This window comes from Drosophila ananassae, chromosome XR, assembly GCF_017639315.1.
Source record: "Drosophila ananassae strain 14024-0371.13 chromosome XR, ASM1763931v2, whole genome shotgun sequence".
Taxonomy (NCBI): Eukaryota; Metazoa; Arthropoda; class Insecta; order Diptera; family Drosophilidae; genus Drosophila; species Drosophila ananassae.
Window position 1 is genome coordinate 11,996,643 of NC_057932.1, and position 14,536 is coordinate 12,011,178.

The following is a 14,536-nucleotide window of genomic DNA, read 5'->3' on the forward strand; positions in this document are numbered from 1 at the left end:
TATGGGGAAAGATCGAAGTTTCCACCGATAGTTTAAATAATTTAACGAGCGGTTTGCACAGAGCCTCGACGCAGTTCTTCAGAACACAGCCTGGTACTCCATCACGGCCTGGCGAATACACGGGCTTGACCTTAAGAAGATCCGATAACACACCACTTTGATCGAAAGATGGGCAAAATATAAGGTTGGCTGATTGGATATTATAATATTGTAAGGATGAGCTGAACTGCTGCTAGGTGAATACGTAGTTTGAAAAAACTATGCAAAGAGATCGGCCATTGCCTGATCAGTGTTCGCATAAGAGATCTCAAACGTAAGCAGGTGGGGAAAAGATACATGTTTACGCTTAGTGTTTACAAAGTTATAAAACTGCTTCGGATCCTGAGTAAACTGAATCCTGCAGCGGCGAATATAACTCCTATAACATTCTGCGTTATGCACGGTGAAATTGGACCGAGCTACTAAGTATCTTGAATAACTAACTGTACAGCCAGATAATCTATGTTTTTTTAAAAGTCTACTCATACTATTCTTTAAATTTATAAGGTGCCTTGTATACCAATGCGGATTCGTTGAAGCGGACGGATATTTCCACAGCACGCAAGCGTCGAAAAATATGTTCAAAGTGTAATAAAATTTTTGTAATGCGATGTTTATATCCTCGCATGCCAGTAAATCAGACCAATCAAATTCCAAAATTAACTTATATAATTTCATAAGGCCGTCAGCCAATCGGATACAACAGGGGGAGAAACGCATGAGCTCATGTGCCGTAACTGTGTACACCGATGGTAGTGCGACTATACCCTCCACGTGGGGGCGGCTGGTAACAGGTTCCGGTAAGGTCATGTCTCTGCCGAGGACGCTGGCGAGTTGTAGTCGGGCGGGGAGAAGAAAACTCCCTTCCTCAAATTACCCCAATCCAAGGTGGAACAGCATATGCCGAGGGATGCATGTCCGGGGGATGCACGGACGTTAATATGCGGATTCTGGGGGACCGGCCGACCCCTCAGTTTTAGCCAGGCTTATCATGACAAGCGGGCTATGTCATGATGGACGAACCCCTTCCCGCCTACTCGTGGGTCCAAAAATGAATTGCAAAAATATAAAAACAAAAACAAATAGTGGAGAACGGAACTCCCTAAGAAAGTCCGAAAATGGGATCACGGATCCGTCCATCTCCAAAGCAGATAGAGGCCAAAGAGATGCTGGGAAGGCGAAGCTCCCCACTGAGGAACAACATCCGGAGGCGAGCGGCGCCGGTGTAGGGGGAGATGCCAAGGCACCGATCCCCAAAACGGGGCCCACTATGGGACCACCGAACGGTGTGGGGGGCAAGATCACAGGATCGAGCTCCTCTCGCACCGGCGGCACCCCTAAGGAATGCCCCGGTCCGACGACTGCTGGCCCCTTGCAGCGGAAGGGCTCCTATAAGGATAGGAGGAGAGCGGCCTTCATCCTGATGAGGGTAGACCCATCGGCGGAATCCAATCCCGATCAGGCTGAAATAATAAAGTGGGCGAGGGAGATCCTGCCTGACTTTCAGCCAGCAAGAGCGGGGGCCAGATTGGACCCAAAGAAGCCGGCAGGAGTAGGCGAGTGCACAAGGAGAGTGGAGAGTGGAAGAAGAGTGCACAAAGTGCGAAAAGGCAGAGGTCGACCGACGGTGAAGCGCCCCTAGCTAAGAAGAAGAAGGTGCAGACACAGCAAAGTAACAGATCCTTCGCCGAAGTTACTAAGGGCAGGACCATCATTGGGGTCGTTGATAATGGCTCCAAAGATGGCCTGATCCCCATAGAGCTTTGGCGGAAGGTGGTGAACGAGCTGCATGGGCGTTTCATGGAGGAGATGCTCAAGAGCGGAGGACCTTCAACGGACTGCGATGACGCAGGGTGGTACCAGGGTAGCATCAAGGTGATAGCGTGCCAAGATGCGAGGTCTGTAAGCCTCTACAAGCGAATGATTGCGTCGCTTGGGAGGTCTACCCAGGAGCCAGACTGGAGGCGGTGGACTGGGACAAGATCCCCAGCAAACCGAGGGCCCGCGTATGGCTGACAGAGAAGCCGGCGGACCCTGCCACCATTCTGGCCATGCTCAAAATGTGCAATCCCACACTCCCTACGGCGGACTGGAGGATTGCCAAGGTGGAGGAAGCAGTGGGACTGAGAAGGCAGGTTGTCCTCACTCTAAATGAGGAGACTGCGAAGATCCTGGAGGGTGCCGGTAGCCGTATCAAATACGGGTTCGAGCACGTTGCGGTGAGGATCTACAAGTCGGATGCGAAGAGTAAACCTGGAGGCATCGACTTGGAGATGGACGCACAGGAGCTAGACTCGGGGGAACCGACCGAAGAGGTCCGCCCAGAAGGAATGTCAGATGTGGAGGAGGACATTCTGGAAGGGTACACCTCAGAGGAGAGTGACCTGGCGAGGGCTCTTGGTGGCGTCGGCATGGAGGAGGACTCATTGCTGGGCTCCGACACCGAGGCGGAGGTTACTGTGGTGGAGAATCTAAAGGATGTCCCTGACATTCCTGCAGATAAACCTCCATCACAGTAAGGTGGCTTCCGCCGCCCTCCTGCTCCATCTTGCAGAGAGTGGAGCTGACGTGGCCCTCATCCAAGAACCCTGGATCCACGGAGACAGGATTCTCGGTCTGGGGGCGTCGGACTTCAGGCTGTACACAGCCGATGTAACAGGTAAAAAGCGAGCATGCATACTCGCAAAGAAAAGCCTTAATACCTTCTTGCTACCAAATTTCAGCAATGAAGATCACGTAGCCGCAACGATAGAGAGTCCAGGCGGCCATCTAAGAATATGCTCGGCATATATGGGTCATGACCACTTAGGACCTCCACCGCACTCGCTACTTAGGCGGCTTGTGGAAGACAGCGAAAGGAAGGAAATCGACCTAATAATAGGATGCGATGCCAACGCTCATCACAATCAGTGGGGAAGCACTGACACAAACGAGAGGGGTGAGTCAATCTTCGATTTTATCCTCAGCTCTAAGCTTCTAGTTGGTAACAGAGGTTCAGAACCCACCTTCGTCGTCAAGAACAGAAAGGAGGTCGTTGATGTCACATTATTCTCGCACTCCCTGGCTGATGCAATCACCAGCTGGAGAGTCCTTGACAAACACTCATTTTCAGACCATCGCTATGTTGAGATAGTAGTAAATTTTGAAAACTTCACCAAGCAAGCAGTTCGAAATCCTAGAAAGGCAAACTGGGAGCTCTATAAAAAGTTACTAGATAGATCCTTAGGCGAACCGCCTTCAGAGACCATCGAGACCTATGAGGGGCTCAACGCCATGGTAGATAAGCTTACTGCGACTAGCGCAAAAGCTTACCCCAAGGCCTGCCCCAAGAATAGAATAGGTAGCAACAGATCGAAGAAGCCTCCGTGGTGGACCTCGTCGTTAGCCACCTACAAAAGAAATGCTCGTAGGGCCTTCAACCACGCGCACCGTACCAACACAGACGAGGCGTGGGAAGCCTATAAAGCTGAACTTAGGCAATATAACAAAGAATTGCGCAAGGCAAAGAGGGTTGCCTGGGCCAATTTCTGCACCAACATTCAGGAGACATCAGAGGCCGCCCGCCTAAGAAAGATTCTCTCTGCTACAGCCCCCATCGCAGGCTACATTAAGAATACGGAGGGGCGCTGGACAACCTCAAGCCAGGAATCCCTGGAGACCCTTATCAACGCACATTTCCCGGGTTGCTCATCGGAAGGAACAACCCAGGTGATGCTTAGCCAGGGTCACCAGGGCCCACTCAACTACCTACTTAGTGACAGAAATCTTAAATGGGCAATAGACAGTTTTAAACCCTTCGAATCTCCGGTGTGGGATGGTATTCTACCGGCCCAGTTATCCAGAGCCGGTATTAACCTAAGGAAATGGATTAAGAAAATCTTCAGCACAGTCTTCACTACTGGTATGATACCAAAGGCGTGGCTGTGCACGAAGGTTGTATTCATACCCAAGGCGGGGAAACCATCCCACTGCACCCCCAAGGCCTTCAGACCTATAAGTCTGTCATCCTTCCTCCTTAAGACTATGGAAAGACTCTTAAGTCTCCATCTCCAATTAAACATTAACCCAAGTGACATCTCATGCTCTCAGCATGCTTACAAAAGGGGCCGATCAACAGAAACAGCCCTGCACGAAATCACTATGATCGCCGAGCGAGCGATCAACTTTAAGGAATACGCACTTGTTGCTTTTCTGGACATAGAAGGGACCTTCAACAACATCTTGCCGTGCTCAATAATCGACGCTCTGACGGGACTTGGAATAGACAACCGATCAACTCACCTAATACGGCAGATCCTGGTTAACAGGAGTGTCGAGGCTACTCTTGGAGGTTCGACTATTCGAAGATACGTCAAGAGGGGCACCCCGCAAGGAGGTGTACTCTCACCACTACTCTGGAACGTGGCGGTTAACAGCCTTCTGCGATCCTTAGAGGGTGGCGGCTGTAAGATCATTGCGTACGCGGACGATGTTGCTATTACCTTCGTAGGGAAATTCCCACAGACGCTATGCGACCTAATGACAGGGAAGCTCGAAGTTCTGTCGGCCTGCGCGCAAAGGAACGGGCTGGGAGTCAATCCGTCCAAAACAGAGCTCGTGCTGTTTACCAGGACTGGTGGCCCGCCCTGGACAACTCCACATGCAGGGAAAAGTTCAGGAAGTCGCAGCGCATGGCGGAAGTCTGCATAACAGGCATTCTACGCACTACGCCTTGTGATGCCCTTGACACTATCCTCGACCTACTACCAGTGGAACTGATGGGGGTTAAGACAGCCACTCTGGCCGCAATAAGACTGCGAGAGGCAAATCTATGGAGTAAGAATAGTTTCGGTCATACCAGACTGGACCTACATCATTTCATGCCTGAGGGGGGTACGGATTACTGTGTGCCCGTCGACCAACCCACCACTAACTTCAAAATCTTAATCCCCTCTAGGGAGGAATGGAATGCCCGGATACCGGGACCGGAGGGCTCCATTCATATCTACACAGATGGATCAAAACTTAACGGCCAGGTGGGAGGCGGTTACTTTTGTGAGCATCTGAGCCTAAAGGAGTCCTTCAAACTCCCCGACCACTGTAGTGTTTTCCAGGCTGAGGTAGTAGCCGTTAAGAAAGCACTGGAATCCCCAGCTCTAAGGGGCAATCGGGGTACAATGTGTATCTTCTCAGATAGTCAGGCAGCGCTCAAGGCCCTTGACGGATTCTCATCCAACTCCAGGACAGTCAATGACTGTCGCAGATCTCTCAACGAGATGGCTGAACAGCATGACATCTACCTCATTTGTGTTCCCGGTCACAGGGACCACGAGGGAAACTGTGCTGCAGATGAACTAGCTAGGGCAGGGACTACCAACCCTCTCCTACCGGAGAAAGAACTTGTAGGCATACCCTTGGCTACTTGCAGGCTAAAGTGCAGGGAGTTTTTCGACCTGGCAGCCAATAGGAAATGGAGTAATCTCCAGACCTGTAGAACATCACGTTTGATCTGGCCGACACGCTCTCAGAAAAGATCGGCGAGACTTATTGCTCTGACTAGACCGGAATGCAGCCTAGCGATTGGGGCAATTACTGGGCACTGGCTGATAGGCGAACACGCGGCCAGGCTTGCAGTCCCCCACAATGATTTCTGCAGGAGCTGCAGGGATGAAGAGGAGGTAGAATCGGTAACGCACCTCTTCTGCTACTGCCCGGCACTCCGACGCAGCAGACTCAAACACTTCGGGTTCGAAGAACTCTCGGACCTTAACGATCTCTCAGAGATTTCTCCACGCGGATTGGTTGCCTTCATAAAAAAAGCAGGCTGGGACCATGGGCCGCCACAGATAGTATAGGCATATATATGCACCCTGGTAGACAGGAAGAGGGGGGGTAGCATCTCGGTGAAACCCTTGCTCCAGCGGCAGCACAAGGAGCCCTAGCGGCTCAAGTGGAAGCGAGGGGGTCTTCTATGTCCCCCTTGCATCACCGCCCTAACCTAACCTAACCTAATTTCATAAAGTTAGCCTTTCGAAAGGAACGAACTTTCTGAGATTTAACTGTAGACTTAAGGTCAAAAAAGTAATTATTTTCGATTGAAACCTCAAGAGTGGGATGATATGGATCCTCAGGGTTAGAAAGGGGCAAAGTTCTGGAAAGAGTAATTCCATCAGGATCAGAAACGAAACATAAGTCCAACAGCCGCCCTAAAGAATTTCTAACGTGGTTAATTTGCCCGAGTGACATTTCGAACATGCCCTCAAGGAAGTCATGGTGGGAGTTAAGCTGTAAAGACGGTGAATTATCAACATTTGACCACATAAATTCTGGGATATTCAAGTCACCCAGAGCTATCAACTGGTCACCATCAGACAGACGATCGAAAACCAAACGAATAGCGGACAAATGTTGCCAGTATGTTGACGGTTCGGACGAAGGTGGTATGTACGAACAGGTAACATACAAAGATTGATCGGACAAAGTGATTTTGATGCAAAGAAATTCAATGTCACCAAACTCTTTTCAGAAGCGAATTTGGAGTCTACAGAAATTAGCACTCCTCCTCCCCTTCGCAAAGTTCTATCACATCTAAAAGTGGTGTACCTACTAGGAAAAACTTTGGAGCTTAAGATCTCCGGCTTTAACCAAGTTTCTGTAAATAGAATAATGTAAGATGCAAAGAAAGAACTATCAGAATACAGTTTGGGAAGTTTACTACGTAAGTGTTAATGAAGACATTAGTTTTTTGAGATTGAGGAAGATGAGGTGGAAGGTTGATCAGTGGCCTTAACATATGGGAGTTTTACACCCACAGGTTTGGTTATCTTTTTTTTCACCGTACTTGGTTGATGTTCTTGGACGAAAATGTTCTCTGGCCAAAAGCTGGCGGAACAGATCGTCTTGAACATCTGCAAGGGCACACGTATTTTGAAAGATGACGTGTGCCTGGCGTATGAATATTTGAATTTTGTAATATCCACCACCTTTATGTCGGCTTTTGCTTTGGCTTTGATGTAAGCCGAGATATCAATCTCCGAAGTATCAGGGGCAAGCCGGAAAACAAAAATGTGTTTCGATGGTGGGATCACCTGCAAGGGTTTTGGTGCCGCCGTAAGTAATACTGCGGCATCAGTGCGTACCGGGGGTCCGGACGGTTTATTACCCTGTTTGGTGACTGTTACAGGAGTTTGAATTATTGGGTCTGGGATCACTTGAAGCGATGCCATAGAGGACAATTCGTACAATTGCTCATTGATTCCGAGACATTCGGAAGCCGAATTTTTCTCAGGTCCGGCCCTTGGGGTGGCCAGAGATATAAGCGGCTGCATAGTTGTCGGCTGAGCAGGCTGAAGATTATTCGACCCGAGCACATCACTAAAAGCGGATTTCTAACGCTTTGGAGACTCATTTAGTAGTTGAAGGCAACTAAACTGTGTATCAAGCGCACAGAGTTGGTCATTGATTTTTCGAAAACCACTAATCAACTCCTTGAAACCGCTTTTAGTCTGCCTTATGAACGATCTCATTTCGTCCTGAAAAGCACGACAACCGTCACAGCAAACCAGACCTAAAGACCAGACCTACGTGAAATAGCATCCGAAACTGAGGCCGTGAACCCGGCACACTTAGCGTGTAAAACGTTTTCACAAAGCCAGCAGTAGGCTGGGAAGACGAGATTGTCTTATTGCAAGACTTTAATGCACAGACCAATTTAAAATCCATAATTATTAAAAATTTAAATAATTAATTTATTAAAAATTATTTAAAATTAAATAATTAATTTATTTAAAATTAAATAATTAATTTATTAAAAAAATTAATAATTAATTTAAAAATATTATTTGATTTTATTAATGAGGAACCTTGAACCACTGTACCAAGGAAACGAAAGGGGGAGATTAAAGAGAGCAGTTAGTGCAAGTTAGTAAGATTTAAAGAAATAGAGATAAGAATCTCTATTGAGCGAGAGTAGAAGCAAAAGAATAGCAACAACACCGTAGGAGATGAAGAAGCAGAGCAGGGCTATGTTTGGAAGGTAAATTAAACAAATTATTATTTTACCTCCAAATATATCACAGCACACGCGAAGCGATACGGATCTAAGAAATTGCAATTTGTTTTTATATATGTAAAGAAATAAACACCGATTGTTTATAGAAAGCTTATTGCAAATTTTACAAAAACGTAGTGCGCACAAAAAAAACACGTCCGTCCGCTTTAAGATAAAGAGAGGAAGTTTTTGACCCCCTGTGGGTAAGTCCGGCGGCGGTACGCGAATCGAGCAAGGAGCAAGGGGAAAAGGATCAAGGATCCGCGGCAAAGCTAAGGCCCAAGGGTAGAAGAGTCGGGTGGAGTTATTCCCGGACACGACAGGTATCCTGGTGTAGTGGCGGGAACGACGGATCAGCCTGGCGTACGCCTTGTCTGCTCCTGACCGTTCGATCCAGGTGTGATCCTGTAACGCGAGGGATAGCCAACCCGGGAACTCAAGCCCAACAGTGAAACCAAGCAGGGACACCCCGGGAAGTCAAGAGAATCCTGATCCAGGCGCTGGAGCGTATGCACAGCGTATCACCTGGAGTCTAAGGAGACGCGACGCCCAAACCTCTGGCCCACCATAGATCCTGCGGGGCGTAGGCAAGCAGGTGTTTGGAGGCGAGTGCCGAATGCGACCGGGGGCGTGTCCTGTGCGGTAGGAAGGCCCTTCGTGCCCTGATCCGGCCGCTAAGCAGCGAGGAGCATATCCTGCCCGGCGTATGCCTGGGAGGTGAGCCACTCAGTCTGTTAACACGGATTAGGTGCCGGCAACGGCGAAAGGGCAAATCCAGGCAAGCCAAAGGTTCCGAGGTCCACGGCACCCATCAAGGAGGAGCAGCAACAGCAGAGGCGACGGCGACAACGAGGAAGCAGCAGCATCGTCGAGGGAGCGGCGGCGACGGACGAGCAGCGGCAGCAGAAGACCAGCGCAGAAGACAGCAGCAACAACACAGGCCCCGCAACCAGAGTCCGTGAGTCCGAACGAAGGGAACCGAGAGCCGTTTCGACGCCAGGCACCAAGACCGCACGACCTGCCGGGCGCAAGCTTTGGGAGGGCGTGTGTATTGGCACCAACCCGGAGCGGGGATCGGGGATCAACGGGAGGGCGAGCGGTCGGCTGAGCCATACAGACGGTGAGATTCTCTTATTCTTTGTAAAGTAAAGACAATAAAGAGGCTTTGATTGAAACGAAGCATTCCGTGTTATTTCTGGGCTCGGGCAATCACGTCGAATCTATAAATTCGGTGGAACGTACCCTCAACCTCTGTGAGCTAGTCGCGGCATTTGTTGCGAACAAAATATAGCAAAAACAGTTCAAAAACAGTTATTTGTTGTTGGTTTTTGTATCTCTTTTGAACACTTGTTTGTTTGTGGAAAATATTGTTGATAAGCACTTGAAGCTGGTGGTTTGGATAAACGAATGTAGTTGCACGTCTTTACTCTGAGAGGTCTGGAGTGGAACTGTTAATATATACATATCGGATTTCAAATCGCGATCTGCTATCTTCCTTTATTTCTTTTTGGGTGGATTTCAGCCCCGAGAAGGTAGGGCAATGCTCCGGATTATGGACAAACAGATTTATTAAAAAGGCCTCTCTCCTAGCCTGCGGTCCTTCTTTGGTGGGCCATATCAACACCTTTGGCCGGCTTTCACAAAGACATTCCAGGTCCGGCTTTAATCCAAGTAAGGCGCCAAAAAAACTGCAGCGCCAAAATTGATGGGGTGCGCATATCAAACAAACGTTGAGTTTTTTATTTTAGAGATTTTTATTCCCAAAAATGAAAAAAAAATACGCCAGGCCTAGCTTATTTTCAACGGCCTGGCTTCTTTTCCCGCAGATGCGAGTCCGGTCGGTCCTGGAATGAAGAAGAGCATTTATTACGGCTCTCCTTCCTGGACCGACCTTTTACCTTAGATTCCTGCCGATCCTGCTTCCCGCCCATGATATTTTTTCCTTCTTATTTTTTTAGGTGTACAATAATAATTCCGTTTATTGAGATTAGTTTACCTCACACTTTCGAAAAAACTAAAGGTGGCTGTTTACTATAATTTTAAACGTCGACGAAAAATAATTCACAAGCGTTCGACTCGGCGTTGAAATTCGCTATATTTTTACCAAAAGAACTTAAGCCTAGCTTATTTATTGCGGCGAAGCGGGGCGAATTCACGGGAGAGTGCAAGTGAGCTTTTCTTGCGCTCCCGCTCCGCCCTATGCTAACTTATACTAGACTCCAATACAATTCAAAACTTCTACAAAATCTTCTACATTAATTCTACACCGGCCCCGTTGAAGGCCTTCATCAGGCTTCAACCACTGGCAACCTCGCCAGCTTGTGGACTGCTCTCCGAAATACTGCTCCTCTACTCGTCCTGACGTCGGCGACCCTGACCCTTCCGTCCGCGCCGGCGTGAGTCTCGGCGACCCTGGCGGTGATCCACTGCTGGGGCGGCTGGTTGTCCTCGGCGACCAGGACCAGATCGCCCTTCCTGGCGTCCTCCTGCTCCCGCTGCCACTTCGACCGCGCCTGTAGGCCGCCTGTCAACAGGTGCCCGGGAGTCAACGCCTCGCCGTCGCTTGGGTCCTGACTGAGGGCGCCCAGGGGCCTCGAGTTCAGGACGGCCTCGACTCCAACGAGGACGGTCATCTGCGGTCAACTTCGCGCTGCTCACCGCTCGTAGGAGTAGGTGCTTTTCAGATTTCACACCTGCCTCCCATAGTCCGCCCATGTGCGGAGCCCGCGGCGGTATGAATGCAAATACGCATCCTTTTTTTGATGCGTATTGCCGCAGCTCGTCCGCTTCGCTCTCGATCTGGTGCCGCAGTGCCGCGAAGTGGCGACTCGCTCCGACGAAGTTCGTCGCGTTGTCGCAGTGCACGATCTGCGGACATCCTCGGCGCCCAACGAACCTTTGGAAGGCTAATACAAAGGAATCAGTTGATAAGTCAGATACTACTTCTAAATGTACTGCTTTAGACGCAAAACAAACGAACAGGGCAATGTAGGACTTGTAGGGTGGTCTACCACAAATTTTCAACGTCGTCTCAATAGGGCCACAGAAATCCACGCCACGTATGGAAAATGGGCGGAGAGCACGAACTCGATCTAAGGGTAAATCTCCCATGATTTGAGTCATCAGATGAGGCTTGCATTTAAAACAGCGTATGCATGACCGCACTATCTGACTGCAGACTTCCTGCGCGCTTACTATCCAAGCGCGCTGTCGCAAGAGACTCACTAGTGCTCGTGGACCCACATGAAAATTCGACTCGTGCAAGTATCGGACGTAGCTCTGAACAAATTGAGAGCGCTTAGTATTAGAGCATTAGCTAGTCGCCCCCCGACCCGCAACAACGAAAAGGTAAGCCCAGCCTGAGAGGTTTCATGGACAAACGGACTTAGCTTCTGTAGGCTTGGGCTAACAACAAGATTTTTTCGAATATTTTTAATTTCCTCTTGATACTCGTGCTCTTGGACTATCTGGACAATTTTATTAAAAGCTTCTTGATATTCGACAGGTGAAGGTACATTATCAGAAGCAACTACTAATTTTTCACACTTTATAAAGCGGACTATGTAAACGAACACTCGCAGCAGTTTTAAGTGAGAGGAAAATCCTTCTATCACTTCCAACAAATATGAGGTAGAGACCATTGCAGTCAGTCCGACCGCATTCTTCATTGCTTCCATCTGCAAAATCTCTGGTGACGGCAAGGCGAGCGAACGGACTGCACTGGGCCAAAAAATGGTTATTAGCGTTACAATAACTGCAAGCTGGTTTTGCGTTGGTAGAAGAACAAACCAACGAAGTTCTATTCAGTTGCTTGCTGAACCCAGTTTTATCTTGTTTTGGTTTGCCAGTCTCTTCAGCGGACAGATGCTGGTATCTACGATTTTGTATTTTTTCGAAATCGGACCACAGCGGCAATTCCTCATAATCCAGTGACTCTTCCCATTTTTGCTTGGTCACTGGATCCACTCTACTCAAAACTAAATGAATAATCATTGAGTTTGCAATTTTAGTATCATCTCCTATGGATAATAGTGATTCATAAATTGATGACATAGTGTCGGTGAGACCCCTCAACGACGACGCAGACGGCTGGAAAATTTTCGGAAGGTTGAACAGTTGACGAATTTGGTTCGCAAAGATGTGACATTCGTTATCATAAACTCTTTTTAGACTAGCGATAGCTTTGTCGTAATTACTCTCGGTGACCTGGAATGCCTTGACAGTTCCTAAGGCTTCACCAGGGAGGCAAGAAATTAAATGATTAAATTTCTCGATAACTGGAATGTTCACATCTTTGTCAACTAATGTCTCGAAAAGACTTATGAAATAGGGAAAATGAAACAGCAGAGTGCTTAGATGAAACTGGATCTGTTAAGGATCCAATTGGATCTGATGGTATTGAAGTAACGAGTAGAAGAAGTGAGAGATTAAAGACAAAGACCAGATATCATATTATGAAGATGATGATAGTTTAAATAAATTTTTATTAAATGCTCACACTATATTCCATTTTACAAATAAATATGATGAAACTCAATCGATTTTGAAGAGACTTTTGCTCCTGTAGCTAGAATTTCGAGTTTTCGATTTTTCTTATGGTTGACAGTTCAATATAACTTGAAAGTTTATCACTGTGGACGGCAGTCCACGAGTAGACGACCTGCCTTGGCGTGCGCGAGGAGACTCTATATATATTTTTTTTTTTTTAAACTCTTCATTTATTTACAATCTGTTTTTATAAACAATAAGTAAATTTTATAATTAATATTAAATAACAGGAAGCGAAGTCCAAACAGGCTTTAATATAGCTTTGTAGAGGCGAATTTTGTCCAGTGAGGTTTCCGATTTTCGACTTATCAACAAGGACGAGACTCTTTTTGGATGAGTGAATAGCAAGGGTAAATTTCTTTGCGACCGCCTTGTATTAATTCCCATTGCCTTCTTGTCAAATTTCAATCTATAAATAGTGCTTGTGCTTCTTGTGGAGTGTATTTCCGCACAATTTGTTCTTTTTCAGCTGACAAAACTACTTTTCGAAGCTTTTTAGCTCTAGTTGGAGATGTTTTAATTTTTTTTATAATTTTAGAAACGTCATTATTTCCAGAAGTTCCTTGGCTTATACTAGTGGCTTACGTTAATTCATCAACAGGTACTTGGGCCCGTAATTCTTTTGTTCTGCGCCGCTTGCTTCGATCAGTTAATTCACTGAATTGTTTCACTGGGCGTCCTGCATTATTGGTGAGAGCAGGAAGTTCCAATTTACCGTTCAGCCACTCCTCGTTAATTTTTACAAATCGTTCATGTGTATTACGGGCAGCTATCCATTTTTCCTTAAAACTGGTCTTGAAATATTTCATGAATCGCGTAAGATTATATCTTTTTTCGGGTGGACATGATGTCAGTTTTAACAGCTTATCTTCCAAAATATGAATTTATCATTTATTTTTCCCTTTGAACTCTTGCCAAATAGAAATAAAAGAATGGATAGAATCCATTCTGGTGATTTTTTTCACACTTTCTGAAGCATCTGAAATAAAAGAAACCAATCACTGTACATAGTCGATTTAATGAAAACGATGATCGCATACTTTGAAACACTAAAAAACAAAATGGGGTGCGTTGGGGGGAAATGTTTTTTTCTTTTAAGTTAACGACAAAGTATATTTAATTCCTGCATAAAAAGTTCCAGGTGACAAGGCGCGACACATAAACAAAATCACTAATATATATTAAATATTCTATTAAAAAAAATTGATGAAAGACACATTTTCTAAAATTGAATGTATAAATCAAAAACTAATGAAAAAATAACTTATAAAATTATTTTTATACAGTACTTACCTTCTAATTCCATGATCAAGTCGTTTTTTTCCACTTGTCCGCTAGACGAATTTATTTTTGAACACAAAACTTCTGCGAATATACTAGAGCACCAAAAACAAAAACACGCAAAAGGCAAAAAGCAGTCCACTTACTTACGAACGCCGTCGCACTATGGTCCAGACGACCCCTTTTGTTGGCCAAAATTCAAATTTTAAAAGTTAAAATATCGAAGTCATTTTAATCGCATTTTATTCGGAGAAGACCGACTATCAATGCTGCATACTAAAAATTTTTATAGATGGCAGACTTCTGCATGAATGCATCCAAAACGACAAATGAATCACTTATTCTAAATGTGGGTACACTATTTTTTGTACACAGTATATTTGGGTGTGAGTGAATAGAGTAGTATTGTCTGTTTTGATTGACAGTAGTCTCACCCATTCCATAGTTGTACAGCTGTTAATGAGTACAGTAAAATTGGTGTGCAGTAGTCAACGTACTGTACAATGTTTTAGTGTGCAGTTGACTTACTGTACAGTGAGTGAAACTTCATGACTGGTATATACACACATATATGTATAGTTCTCATGTGTATGTATTTCCAATTAAAAAATTGATTTGTTTTTTTTATTTTAAATGTAT